Source organism: Opisthocomus hoazin, chromosome 16, assembly GCF_030867145.1.
Source record: "Opisthocomus hoazin isolate bOpiHoa1 chromosome 16, bOpiHoa1.hap1, whole genome shotgun sequence".
NCBI lineage: Eukaryota > Metazoa > Chordata > Aves > Opisthocomiformes > Opisthocomidae > Opisthocomus > Opisthocomus hoazin.
Window position 1 is genome coordinate 15,039,384 of NC_134429.1, and position 12,390 is coordinate 15,051,773.

Below are 12,390 nucleotides of genomic sequence, written 5' to 3' on the forward strand. Positions count from 1 at the left end.
ATCTCCTCCTGTCAGCAGAAGCACCTCTTGAGAGCTCCAACAAGCAGAGTAAATCCATCAAACATCTACCAAGTGGACTGACATCAGGTTAAAAGGCAGGATACAGGCTTGAGGGAAGGTGGCGGCAGGGATGCTGTGGTAGCCACTGCATCTAACTGTGTGCTTTTGGGCGATGGGTACAGGGAAGAAGATGTTTTGAGCTAAGGAGACAGGTTTTGGAGAAGCCCAGGGCAGGGCTGAGCAGAGAGGCTAGGTCTTGGGGCTCTGACTCTTCCACAGTGCAAGGCTGCTTAACCTGGAGTCTTTTACGAAGCTTTTGTACAATTAACCATCAGTAAACCAGGCTTTAGCCCAACTTATTGTCAGAAGAGTCTTGTGCACACTATGTGGAGAAGCCTCTGCCGACACAGGGGGGAAGGATTATATCCTGCCCTTGGGGAATCTGAGCCTCAGTGAGGGAAATCAAGCTGACGGAGCCAGAGGCTTGAACAGCCTTGAGGGACTGCAGTGAGAACATCAAACACCAGTTCAAAACATCTTGGGTAGGAAAGCAGCTGGAGCTGGACGAGGGTGGTCAAACTAGTCGAGACTAGCTGATACACAAAGGTCACATTTGTGGCTTTTTCCTCCCTCTGGTCTCTTGCTGGACCACAAAAACCTCTGAGAAGTTTGCCCCTAATTAGCACACTGCCCGTTGAACAAACAGCCATTAAGCCCATGGGTCCCCACTGGCTGGTGTTGTGCAGCCTCCAGCTAAGGGGTGTGAGAGACAAACATCTATCAAATGAAATGGTTTCTATTCCAGCCTCAGAGGTAGCTGTGATCGGCTCCAAGTCATGGCCAGGGATGCCTGGCAGGCACGCGCCCACAGAAATGAAGCAATCCCTCATGGTTAAGCATCATGGGTGCCACGTTGCCACTTGAAATGCTGTGGGGTCCAGAGGAATCAACAGCAGAAGCTGTCAACAAGGGTGTCTGAGTTTTTCGTACCTATGAACACTAATGGCAGGAAGAGCAGAAGCAGTAGCCGTGTTCGTATCTGGTCCGAGGTTGCACTGCGGAAGTAAGCTGATTTATCTGTGTGTTATAAGTCAGCATATACGTAAATGAGAATAACTTGAGCCATTGCCTGGTTCTAATTTCTTTAAGTCGTGATTCAGTAACTAAGTTCACGCACTTAGCTCTAAGTGAGCAGCACTGCTCGGGAGCTTAGCGAAGTTTTTGCAGGATTGGGGCAGAAAACCTGTCTAAAACCCACTGCAGTGATGGGACAGCACTGATTTGCACTTGGGCACTTCATCGCTACCTAGGGACAAATACAAGACCAATACTCAAAGCCTGTGATGTAGACATTTATATCCAGGTAGTCTTATTAAAGCCAGAAGACCTGCTATTTGCATAAATGCTTGTTGCTGTGTGAGTGTTGGAGCAGTTGGAGGTTCTGAAGGAAGTCTAGTGTTGCTGCTTATCTTCTGGGACAGACTTGCATGGGCCAGTTGGTGACAAAAGCTTTGTGCCAGTGGCTGGATATAGATCATGCATGTCATGAGGGCACACCATGTGATGAGGAGAAATGGCTCCACAGGAAAAGGTTGTTCCCCCTCTCATTACTCAAGGCTATAAAAAATTGCCCTTGCGTGTAGCCTCTGGTCTGGTGTCTGGCTTGGATAAATGGAGCTTGCATATACTTAAGGGTAAGGAAGAGGAACAATTAGCTATCTGAAGATATTTATAATGACTTTGCTCTTCATCTCCTCTCCCTGCAGCCATGCATGTGACCCAGCCTCTGCACTGGATAGCCTTGTTAGTGTAGTGCCTTGGTCATGGTGGATGCTGCTGACACATGATAGAAAGATGTCAGGGAGACCATCAAAGCTGGCTTTTCACAGGGAGCCCTTGTCTGCATGGAGTCCTTTGGACTGACACGAAGTGAATTTGAGGCAGCAGGGGAGAAGCCTTAAATGGGAAAGATAAATTAGAAAGCCTTCTGGTCATTAGATAAAATAGTGTAGTAGAAAAAGCCACGAACACAGGGGCCTTTGCTAGATGACAAGGTGGGTTATTAGACTGACACGTGCATAGCGATGCACATGACGGGGCATAGAGGGATGGCAGAGGCCACGTCTTGCAGGCACGTGGGACATAGGCAGGCGGGGTGAAGTTCCTCTGCCCGTGCGACTTTGGGCAAAGCCCTTTCCTTGGAGAGAAAATGCTGGGCGTAGGCAGCAGGGTTAAACCCCTAAAATTAAAATACGCCTCTGAGTGTGGCCTGATGTGGCTTCAGGAAACCTCGTTTTATTATTTATGACCATCTTTTCCAGATGGTTGCTGGAATCTCTGCTTTTTCCTCCTGCTCTGGGCAGCTTTGTGTACTCCTCTCTGCAGCCCAGCACCAGTCAGTAACAGCCATCTCAAGTCTACCCAAATAAGCAGAAAGATTCATTTCTATGCGCTCCTCAGCACATTACAGCTTTCTGTCATATTTCTGACCTCTTCCTCAGGGTCACATCACTTTGCTGTGCATTGCTAAAGGTTCATATCCAGGCAATAAAACAAGTTTCCCCCTAAAAAAGGCAAAAATGAGGAGAAAGGTGTCTTTATCTGCTGTTCAGTAGGAGAGCATGAGATGCCCCCGCCTCCTTGGGTACCCGCGTGAGGCTCTTTATCACAGCCCACTGTTACTCGTACAGCTGGTGGAGATCAGTGGTTGCAGGGAAGATAAGGAACCGCATCTCGGGGGCTGTAAATTACAGCCGTGCTTGCAAACTGGCTGGCTGGTGAAGCAGCGTACTTGAATATGTGAACTGGAGCCAGGCAGATTTACGCCACAGGCTGAGGGTGCCAGATTCGCTCGGTTTTGCTCCGGTGCCACTGAGGCATGCCTAGCCGCAGGAGAATAGTTATTCAACAACTTCCTGGCCTTTAAATTTCCAAGGTCAGCCATGTGCTGCCACCCTTGCTTGAATCTCTCTTTCACTTGGGTGGTTAGTGATAAATGTCAAGCGAAGAAGCTGCCAGCGGTGCTTATGGGCAGGAAGGCTTTTTCCTGCTCGGGAAAATCCTTCGTGATGGTGCTCAGGGTGTAGGATGTAGTCATCCTTGTACAGCAGACCCTTTCCTTTGCTGAGGAGCAGAGTTGCATTGCTTTATAGGAAAATGGGTGGGGAAAAGCTATCTATTCACGCAGGTTTTTAAATCCTGATCTTTTTCTTTTTTTTTTTTAAATGAATGCTCTGGTGCTGTAGCTGCTGTGTAAGCCCTGGTTACCTCTGTGCTTGGAGGAAGACCTCAGTAAAGAAAGCAGAAGTCTAACAGAGGCACTGATGGATTGTTTGAGAAGAGCTAGCTGGATAAGATGTGCTCCAAGCGAGTTATTCCTTGCAGGCAGGAATGGCGAGGCAATGCAGCTGCTGGTTTCCATATGCATGAAACTCTTTAACCTTTGGAATACGTAGTTTAGTTAAATATAATTCTGCTAGCATCACTTCCTCAGCTTGTAACACGCTTTTTCATCTCTTCAAACAATCTCGCATTAAAGGCACACCAGGAGGCATGCGTGCTCCCTGGGGGAGGATGGGAAGTTCTCAGAGCTATCTCAGATGCCTGTGTTAGAAGCCTATAAATAGATGTTTTGGATCCTCCTGAAATACATCGTGGATGTAAACAATGCTGGACCTTATCCAACAGTGATTCTCCAGGTCTGTCCCATCACCGATGGGGGCTTGCAGTTGATGCTACAGTAGAAGCTGCTGGCCCCAAGACCTTATGGGTGTCAAACTGGGTCTCCATAATCCTCAGGAAGAGAAGTTTGGCTCTTAAAAGCTTTGGGTTGGTAATAAAGATTGATGTTAGCTTAAGACCTGCTGTGGAGTGGAGGGGTTTTAGACATCTGGGTGTCTAGATCTGGCACTGGAGTGGCTCATCTGGCAGTTTGGAGCCTGGTAGCCAAAGGGTAGACACTGCAGAGGACTATTTTAACAAGATGAGGTGACTCTCTCAATATATCCTGCATGTTGAGCTCAGAGCAAAGAAATAGCACAACAAGTCGCCTGACCACGTACCCCTGAATAATCTGCAGGACCGTTTGACCTAAGGGAGGGGATGTGGATTTCTTTGCTTTCAAAAGCATTGACTCGGCCCCCACAGTTTGTGTCTGGCAAGCTCAGTGCAGATTTATCCCTACACCAGGTGGGGGTGTGTATGCCCTTGGGAAGAGCTAACAGCACTGTGTACTGTCCTGCTCAAGCTCTTGTGTTGCAAACAAGTCAGGACTGAAGAGAGAAGCTACAATATTTGGCTCCACTGTTCTCTTCCCCATCTCTGTGTCGTTGTCTTCAAGGAAATGCAACTGGACCTAAAACTTCTCCTTGAGCTTGATTAAAACCCACTTCACTGCAGTGTTGAGAAGAGCTATTGTCTTCTTCAGGGTTTCTTCTAGGGGTGAAGTCTGTTGCACAGACTCTTAAGCGAGTGCCAAAGGGGCTTATAGGAGCTTCTCTTCTTTCTCCCGGTCCTCTTTAAGCTGCGGTCACTGTTCCTCCTGGGTTGCTGGAGCAGACCAAGATGCTCTTTCCATCAGTGCATCCTAGCTGGGGTCAGCACATCTGCTTGGCCTTGGCTAAGCTCCTGCCTGCAGCAGCTTATCTGAGGTCTCCTCTCTAGGATGCCCTGGAGAATCTTCCATTTCTCTTCCCTAGTGACCTTCTCTGCCCTGGGGACTACGAGCACAGGGAAATGTCATGAAATGTCATGTATCTGCCCCGACCTGCTGCTCTGCCAGAGGATGCTTCAAGGCTCGATTTCCACTGGAGCTTTGCATCAAGCCAGGAAAGAAGAGCCAATGTGGCCATTGCTTTCAAGATAACAAATAACTTGATATTTGGGTCAAATCCTAGCCGTGGTGATTAAAAAGAGAAAGGATGAGGGGAGAGATGGCCTTTAGAAATTCCCAGACAAGAGTGGCTGGAGGTTTTTTCCCCCCTCTTGCCTTCCCCAGTACGTTGTGTGACTTCCCCCCTCGGTCTGTCTCAGGCGATGTCATCGCTCCTTTCATGTCGCACTGAGATGCCCTGTGAGCCTCATCTATCTGGCAGTGCCTCACCAATTTTCCAAGCTGCATTTTTCTCTAAGCTTTCCGTTCCTTGTATTTAACTTTATTTTTGGGCTTGTTTTCCTTCTAGACAACATCTGCAGCAAAGTCATATCTGTTTTTCCCTGCTATGACAGTTCTGGAAGATGACTGTAAGGAGGTAACTGTTTTCCAGCTGCTTAAAAATGAAAATACATAGAGAAATTAGCAGTGAAGTACATCACTCCGGGGAGGAGGAGTATTTCTGCATGCTCACTTAGCAGTAGCAAGTATTATCTTGTTCCTAAACATGGTTTTGAGTGGGTTGATAGGAAGAATATGCCACTGAGTAAGCACTGAGCCTTGTCAAATAGTGATTTCCAATACAAGCTACATGAAGGCAGACTAAGGCAAGATATTGCCTGTGAAAAGGCTTATTAGTATGCTGAGAAGTGCTCTTTCTGACAACTTCTGGGCTGAACAGGGCTCTCGGGAGGGATGAAATCACATAACGCACTGTGCATGGGGTCTCATGGTCCTCTAAATCAGTCTTGCCCTGTGAGAGCCAAGGGTCAGATCATAAATTGGCCAAAATCCACTGAAAGTCTACATTTTTACAGCTGTACTCTGCCCTTTCCTTTGTATACAGGGTGAATAGTGTTAAGGAATGAATGTCCTTCGTCACAGAGCGGAAGAGGGAATAATGTTATTGGTATGACCAGGGGTTTGGGAGCTGTGGTGGGACACAAATTACTGTGCGGCTTTAAAGATTTTTGGCATTGTATTTTTATTGTCTAACCCGAGCCTCGAGAGTGTCCTTTTGCACCTTCAAGTTTTTCCTATGGAAACACGCAATCCTTCGCTGCGGCAGTAACAAACCTTAGAAAAACACTGATTATAGTAAGATGGAAATCAAACTTCTGAAGGACCCAAGCTGCAAATAAAGTGGGAGAAAATATGGATGGAAGGGCAAAAAAATGACAATGTGTCCTCTGGTCTCGTGCTGCTTAAAGGTGGAAATAGTGGAGGGAGAGTGGAGGGAAATATTCCTTTTTTAGTGTTTGCAGTCAAGTAAGAAGCCACTAGATGGCAAGAACACCCTGCCAGCAGTTGGCAGCTGGGCTGCACTGCTCAGAGTGGTGATTTTGGGGGAGATCCTGAGCCACATTTAAGGTCAGGGTGCATCTTCCCCTCCAGCACTGTCTCTGAGTGCATCCAGCCCCTTGCTGCGGTGTTTAGCTTAGGGCTGTTGTGTTTTTAGCATCTCTGACATGTGCATGGGAAGGCTGGGGCAAAGCAGAGATTTAGCTTCTCTGCTCAACCAAATACTCACCTGGGCAGGGAGAATTCTTCATCTGATGTTGCACTTTGTCATAGTAGCTGATAAAAAACACTCTTTGGAGGAAGCTGCAGTGATGGAGGAATAGTCTGTGACTTTGTCACTCGTCTCAGCAAACCTTAACATGTATTTTCATTCTTCTTGGGCTGCCTGATTATTTCTTCTTTCCTCCTTTCACAATTTTTTCCATCTTAAGGAAGATCCTCCATTTAAACTGCAAATATCACATTGCTAATGACTCTGGCCCTGATAAAGGCTTTGGGAGCGTCTGGGGCAAGATCCAAGTCAAGATCTGCTTTAGGGTCCCCAGCTCTGCTTTAGGGTCCTGGCCACCTGCAGGAGACCTCCTGGCTGAGCTGGCCTAGCTTTATCCAGTCACATACCCTGTTTGTAAAATTTAGTGTCCCTGAGGGTGGAAAAGAACATTAGCCCAGGTCTCCCAGCCTCGGTGTCTGGCTCCAAAAGCTTTGCGGCAAAGGGCTTCAACCCAGGGCTGAGTGGTACAACAGTACCTGGAGTTTGGTCAAAAGATACCTTGACCTTGGTAGTTTTTTATCCAGGACCTGTGCTACTCTGGGGACAGGATCTGAAGTTCTTCTGCATGCAGTGAACCACAGACGGTATCTGCTTCCCTCTGGAACAGAGACTTGTGGCTTCATTTTCCCCAGTGCTCCTGCCCTGCGGGTACACTGCAGGCTGGGTCCCTCCTGCACTGCCCCGGGGAAACGGAGGGATGCTTGGAGTTTGCTCTTCCTTTCCGGGACCGGTGAGAGCGACTGAATTTTCAGGCATCTCCTCTTCAGGGCACATTAATTTTCCACCGAGGGCGAGTGCTGATGTGTGGAAGGGGATGTTGTGGGTTTATGTGTTTATAAACTGCTGAAGACATCTCCGCTCAGTGCTCTGTGCTTTTTATTGGCCATAAATTCCCACTACTGCAACACTTTATTGCACCATAAGCAGGCAGGTGGCTTCCCCTTCTACAAGCTGTGGTTCTCGCCAGCTCTTGGTCTTCATCCTTTTATGAACCTCCAAGTAATGGAAGTGCAGGTGTTGGCTTAAAAACTTTGGCTAAATGCTAATAAATGGCAACCACGAGTCAACTCTGAAGGCTTGGACTTCAGTTGGGAGTGGGTGGAGGAGGAAATGGGGTTGCTCTACATGCAGGTGACAAACATCTGTGTTGTGTCACTGAACTGCTTTGCCATCCTTCGTGTCGGATGTGGGAGAGGGAAGCGAGGGCATTGCAGAACTCATGAGGCACCAGGGCTGGGAGGAGGAAAGCAAAGCAGCCATGTTTTGGGGGGCTCCAGGGCTGAGGAAGGGTTGTGGTACCCATGGGGAGTGACCTGGGGTTTTGGGCTTCCCTGTGCCACGTGCAAGAGGTCTACCCTTGACGGGCACTCATCCGTTAGGGGCTCTCCACGTGGCTGCTTAGCTGCTGGGCATCCAGCTGATGCTAAATTACCTCTGCAAGAAGCAGTTCACTGGTGAGTGCAGAAGGGCTGCAGGTATGGATTTAGACTTCTTCTGCAACTGATCTCTGAAGTCCAGTACTTGCTTTTAATGATTTTTCCGGCAGCTGCTGTTAGAGCTTTCGTTCGAGTGCCTGCGTCTCTCTGTGCTGCACTCAGGAGTTCATTATCTCGCTGGAGGGCAATGACTGAGACGAGACAGTCAGCGGTGGGGGGTCCTGGGAGATGGAAACTGCGTGTGCCTGTGAACTTCTGCATCCTTGCAGCATCCCTCTGCTTCACAGCGTAGAGGCCGTGGTCCCCTCTGAACCGATGCTCACCCAGGACTGCCCAGCGCCTGGTGATGGTTTCCACAGGATGTGGTCCGAGGCTGTGCCCAGTGGATGCTGTTCTCCTCTTCTTCCTTTTATGAGTGTTTTGGGAAGGGGGAGCTAGAAAACCTGATTAACTTCTCACCTGCCTCGTGATCTTCCCGATGTCTTTTGGTGGGCAAGGGGCTCTCCAGCCATCCCTTGGTCAGCGAGGTGGGGGCATCGAGGCTGAGCGGTGCATGGATGCCTTGGCCTGAAGACAGCCCCTGGATGCCCTTTAGAGAGGGGAAGTGCTTTTGGGAGCGGGCTGGGACTCATTCTCCGGTTTCTAGTAGTGGGAAAGGAGAGGCGGCTGCTTGCGCAGGCTGCAGCCCAGGAGGGGTCAGCATAGCCCAAGGATTGGGAGGGGGAGCACGGAGGGTGCCCGGGAGAGCGACCAGGGGAGGGGGGACCGCAGAGCTCCATCACTCAGGGCATCGCTTATACCAACCTCAGCACTGGCCCAGGCTTGGAGATTACATTCATGTCCTGGGCGTACCTGTCAGGATGGTGAAGATGAGGACTATCGGCCTTCCCTGGGGAGCTCCTGCATCCCTTTGACTGTGCGATGAAATAATTCATGATGGGCAAAGACGTTAACAGCAGAGGTGGGGTGGTGTAGGCTGGTGATAGGGACGCTCGGCTGCTGGCTGATATTACTGCCAAACTGCCCAGGGTACGGGTTTCAAAATGCTGCTGCCTCCTAGCATTGTGGCCGTGACACCAGCGCTGTTAATTACTAATTGCTGGGGAATCCTTAGCTGCCCTAGATGAACCCCCCTCTTGTGGTGCTGCCTGTCCCGGACGTGTGCTTCCCTCTGCCAAGCTCCAAAGGATGCAAATCCCAATCGCAAAAGCATCCAGCAGCCAGAGAGAGAGAGGGCTGGGAGAGACAAGTCTTCCGTCTGTCCGCAGCCTGTCTGTCCTTCTGTGGGTTGGAGCGGTCGAGCACAAAGGTGCCTCCTTTTTTTTCTCCTGCCGAAATGAGATGTGGTGGTACGGAGTTTAGGAGCCTGAACAGATGGCTTAGACCACGCCAGACCTTCACACTGGCCCTGGCTGGTGAGGGCAGGGAATTGACAAAAACCAGTTGCTAATTAGTAGTGAATCTGTGCTGAAAGCAGGAGGCTGCAGCAGATGATGGGGATGGGGGGGTGGACAAAAGGATGGTGGTCCCGGGAAGGTGCAGACCAGGTGTCTGCAGCCAGCGCTGATAAACCAGACCTGGAATCTGCTGCTCTGCATCCGAACCCCATCTGTGCTGGGTGTTTGCTGAAACAGTCGATTTTTAGGAGCCCAGTCTGGGCCCGTTGCGTGAGGCTCGGGCACAAGGTCTGGGGGCTGCTTGGGAGCAAGCATTGTCCTGCTGTGGCATCCATCCTTGCTCTGGGGTTGCATGTGAGGTTGGTCAGCAGCACAGAAGGAGTTTTCCTTCTTTTTGGTGAAGTGAAATCCTGAAGGTCATATCCTAGGATAGGAAATGAGCCAATATCTCCAGACTTCACCCTTCAGATGGAGGCACGGCCGTTGCACGGTGCCTTAGTGGTGGAAGAAAGTGTCAGAGGTGGTTTTGCCCGTGTCCAGCTTCCCCCACAGGGCCCTTTCAGCACTTGGTAGATCTCTGTGAGATGTGCGTTAGCCTGTTAGGGTGGAGATGGAAATTTCCATCTTCCACGCATCCTGATGTAAAATGCCACTAGAAATCTCTTGCCCATCCGTTCTCCCCCTCTGATTCCAGCAGCTCATTTGCAAAAGAAGGATAATGATCCTCCTAGGCTGGCTCTTGCTGCAAGCTGCTGGTTTTGGTACTCAGGGATGGAGGCAGCGATGGATGAGAGGGGGGATGCAGCAGTGGCCGGGTACCCCGGCACTCCCTGAGCATCCACCCAGGCTTTTTTCATGAACATTGGGGATGCAGAGCCGCATCCTTCCCCTGTGAAAATTTGCAGGCTAACCTGGAGCGAGCTCAGCTTTTCTTCTGGTCCTTGGTTTTTGGTTCTGCTGATGTTCCCCAAGAGGCAACTTTGCACCTTCCCTGCAGCAGAGCGAGGAAAAATAAAGCAGAAGGGTTGGTGCCGAGAAAGCAAAATGGAAAAAAGGCTGTAAAGCAGAAGTGACTGGAGTGCTGAGGTGGCTCTGAGTGCATCTTGCTGCCATTTAAGGAGCAGAAGGGCCTAATGTGTTCGGACAGGGCTGGTGATGCTTGTGCTGCTGGTGACTGTGAGAGCCCCCTCCTACAGCTCTGACCAAGCCAAAATTAACTTCTCTTGGTCCAGTAGTAACCTTGTCAGGGAGCCCAGGCAGTTCCTGGTGTTCCCAGCTTTCAGAAGTCCTATCAGCACCCCCAGCCCAGCAGGTGAAGGGTTAGGGAGCAGCCCATGAGCCCCCAAGGGAAGAGATGAGATTTCCGGTTCCATTTACGGTGCCAAGTTGGGGACTCCCCATCTTTTGGGGCTCCTCAGATGCCAAGCCTCGTACCTATTTCTCTCCTGCATCTCGGTGGCTGTTTCTGGCCTTTTCCCTCAGGATTCAGGATTCAGTGGCCTGAATTTGGCCAGGCTTTCTCTGGGGCAGGAGCAGACCACGTAAGTGCCAAGTCCCATTTTTTCCATCCCCTGTAGCTGTCTTGTTCTGGAGTCGCAAAAAACAAGGCATATCTCCCCAGCTGCGGCATTTACACAGTCAGCTAATCCGGTCGATGCCAAGGCTGGCGTCGGACGTCTGCAGCAGTAGCCTAGAGCGACATATTTAAGCTAAAAGGGCAGTGACCTCGTGGCTCTGCTCTCCTGATCTGGGCTTTGCTCCCCAGCTGGCTGCTGAATTACTGAGGATGCTGGAAGCAAATGGGGCCCATTGCTCTCTGCCACCCGCCTGGCTCACCCCGAATCATCCCGTATCTCATCTCCCTGCATGTGTTTGCCCCAAACCTTGGCCCAAAATTTGTGTTTATGGAAGCGGCAGCCAGCTGCAGGCTTCTCCCTGCCCATCCTGGCGGGGAATTGCCCGTCTGCTGCCGTGCTTCACCTATCCAAATAACCCTTGCAAGCAGCCGGACGCTGCAATGCGTCAGTTTTTTAGCTCACGGACTCTTTTTCTGAGCTGGATTCTTTGGGAAAAAGGTGGGGAAAGTGGAAAACGTCCCCTGCTCCATAGGGAACCAGAGGGCTGGTGGCTGGAAGGACTCGGGATGGCTGCAAACATCGCGGCTCGTGGGGAGCTGGGCTGTTAGGCAGCTGGTTCCACGTTACTCCTGTTTATTATCTTTAAAGCCAATGTTCCGGAGAGCTACGTTTCTTGCCTGATGCGGATTAAGGTATTTGCAGTGTCTGGTGATGATAGACTGGTTTGAACAGCCCAGTGCCCTCATGTTGCTGACAGAAACATCAAGGCAGACAGGGCCCTGCTAATGAGCCACCCTGCCCTAACGAGCTCATGTTTACAGGCTGGGGGAAAACAAAAAGAGAAAGTCAGAAAGTACAGCCATGCATCATCAAGACATGATTCTCTTTTATTAAGGGCTGGTTTTATTACTGGTGCTTTTCCCAGCCATCCCGACCTGCTATTTCAGCCCTCGTCTATCATCCCAAACGAGGAAGGGAGGGGAAAAAAAAAAACCCCAAACAATTAGCTGGAAACGAAATACTTGTAATGACTACATTTTAATTACAAATAAAAAGCTCTCCAAATAGGCCTATCATGCAGAAATAAAAAATTTCGGCTGCTTGGCTTGGTGCAGATGCTTTGCTTTGTGCAAATGGTTGTTACGGCTTCATCTCTGTTTATTTGGTTGCAAAGAAAAGGGGGGAGAGCAGCTGCGTAGCAACCTGGGAGATCTCCTCACAGCACATCTGGTGTCAGCGTGGCCACATCCTCGCCTCGGCTGGATGTCAGGCTGGGGGCCCGGGGCTGGGGGGCTCTGTGGGTGCAAATTTAGGGGGGTTAAAGCTAATGCGGAGAGTGAGAACTTTGTGGGACCCAACCACCCAGATGCATCTCCCTTGCTCGTGTGGATGAGTTGCTGGCAGGGTGGTGGGATTCATCCTGCATGGGTGAGGAGGGTTGTAATGAAAATTAAAAAGCGCAAGTGGCTGGGTACCGGAGAGATGCTGCCGTGCTGGGAAAGCTGCATCCTCCCCGCTGCAGGTACCAAAATTGGGT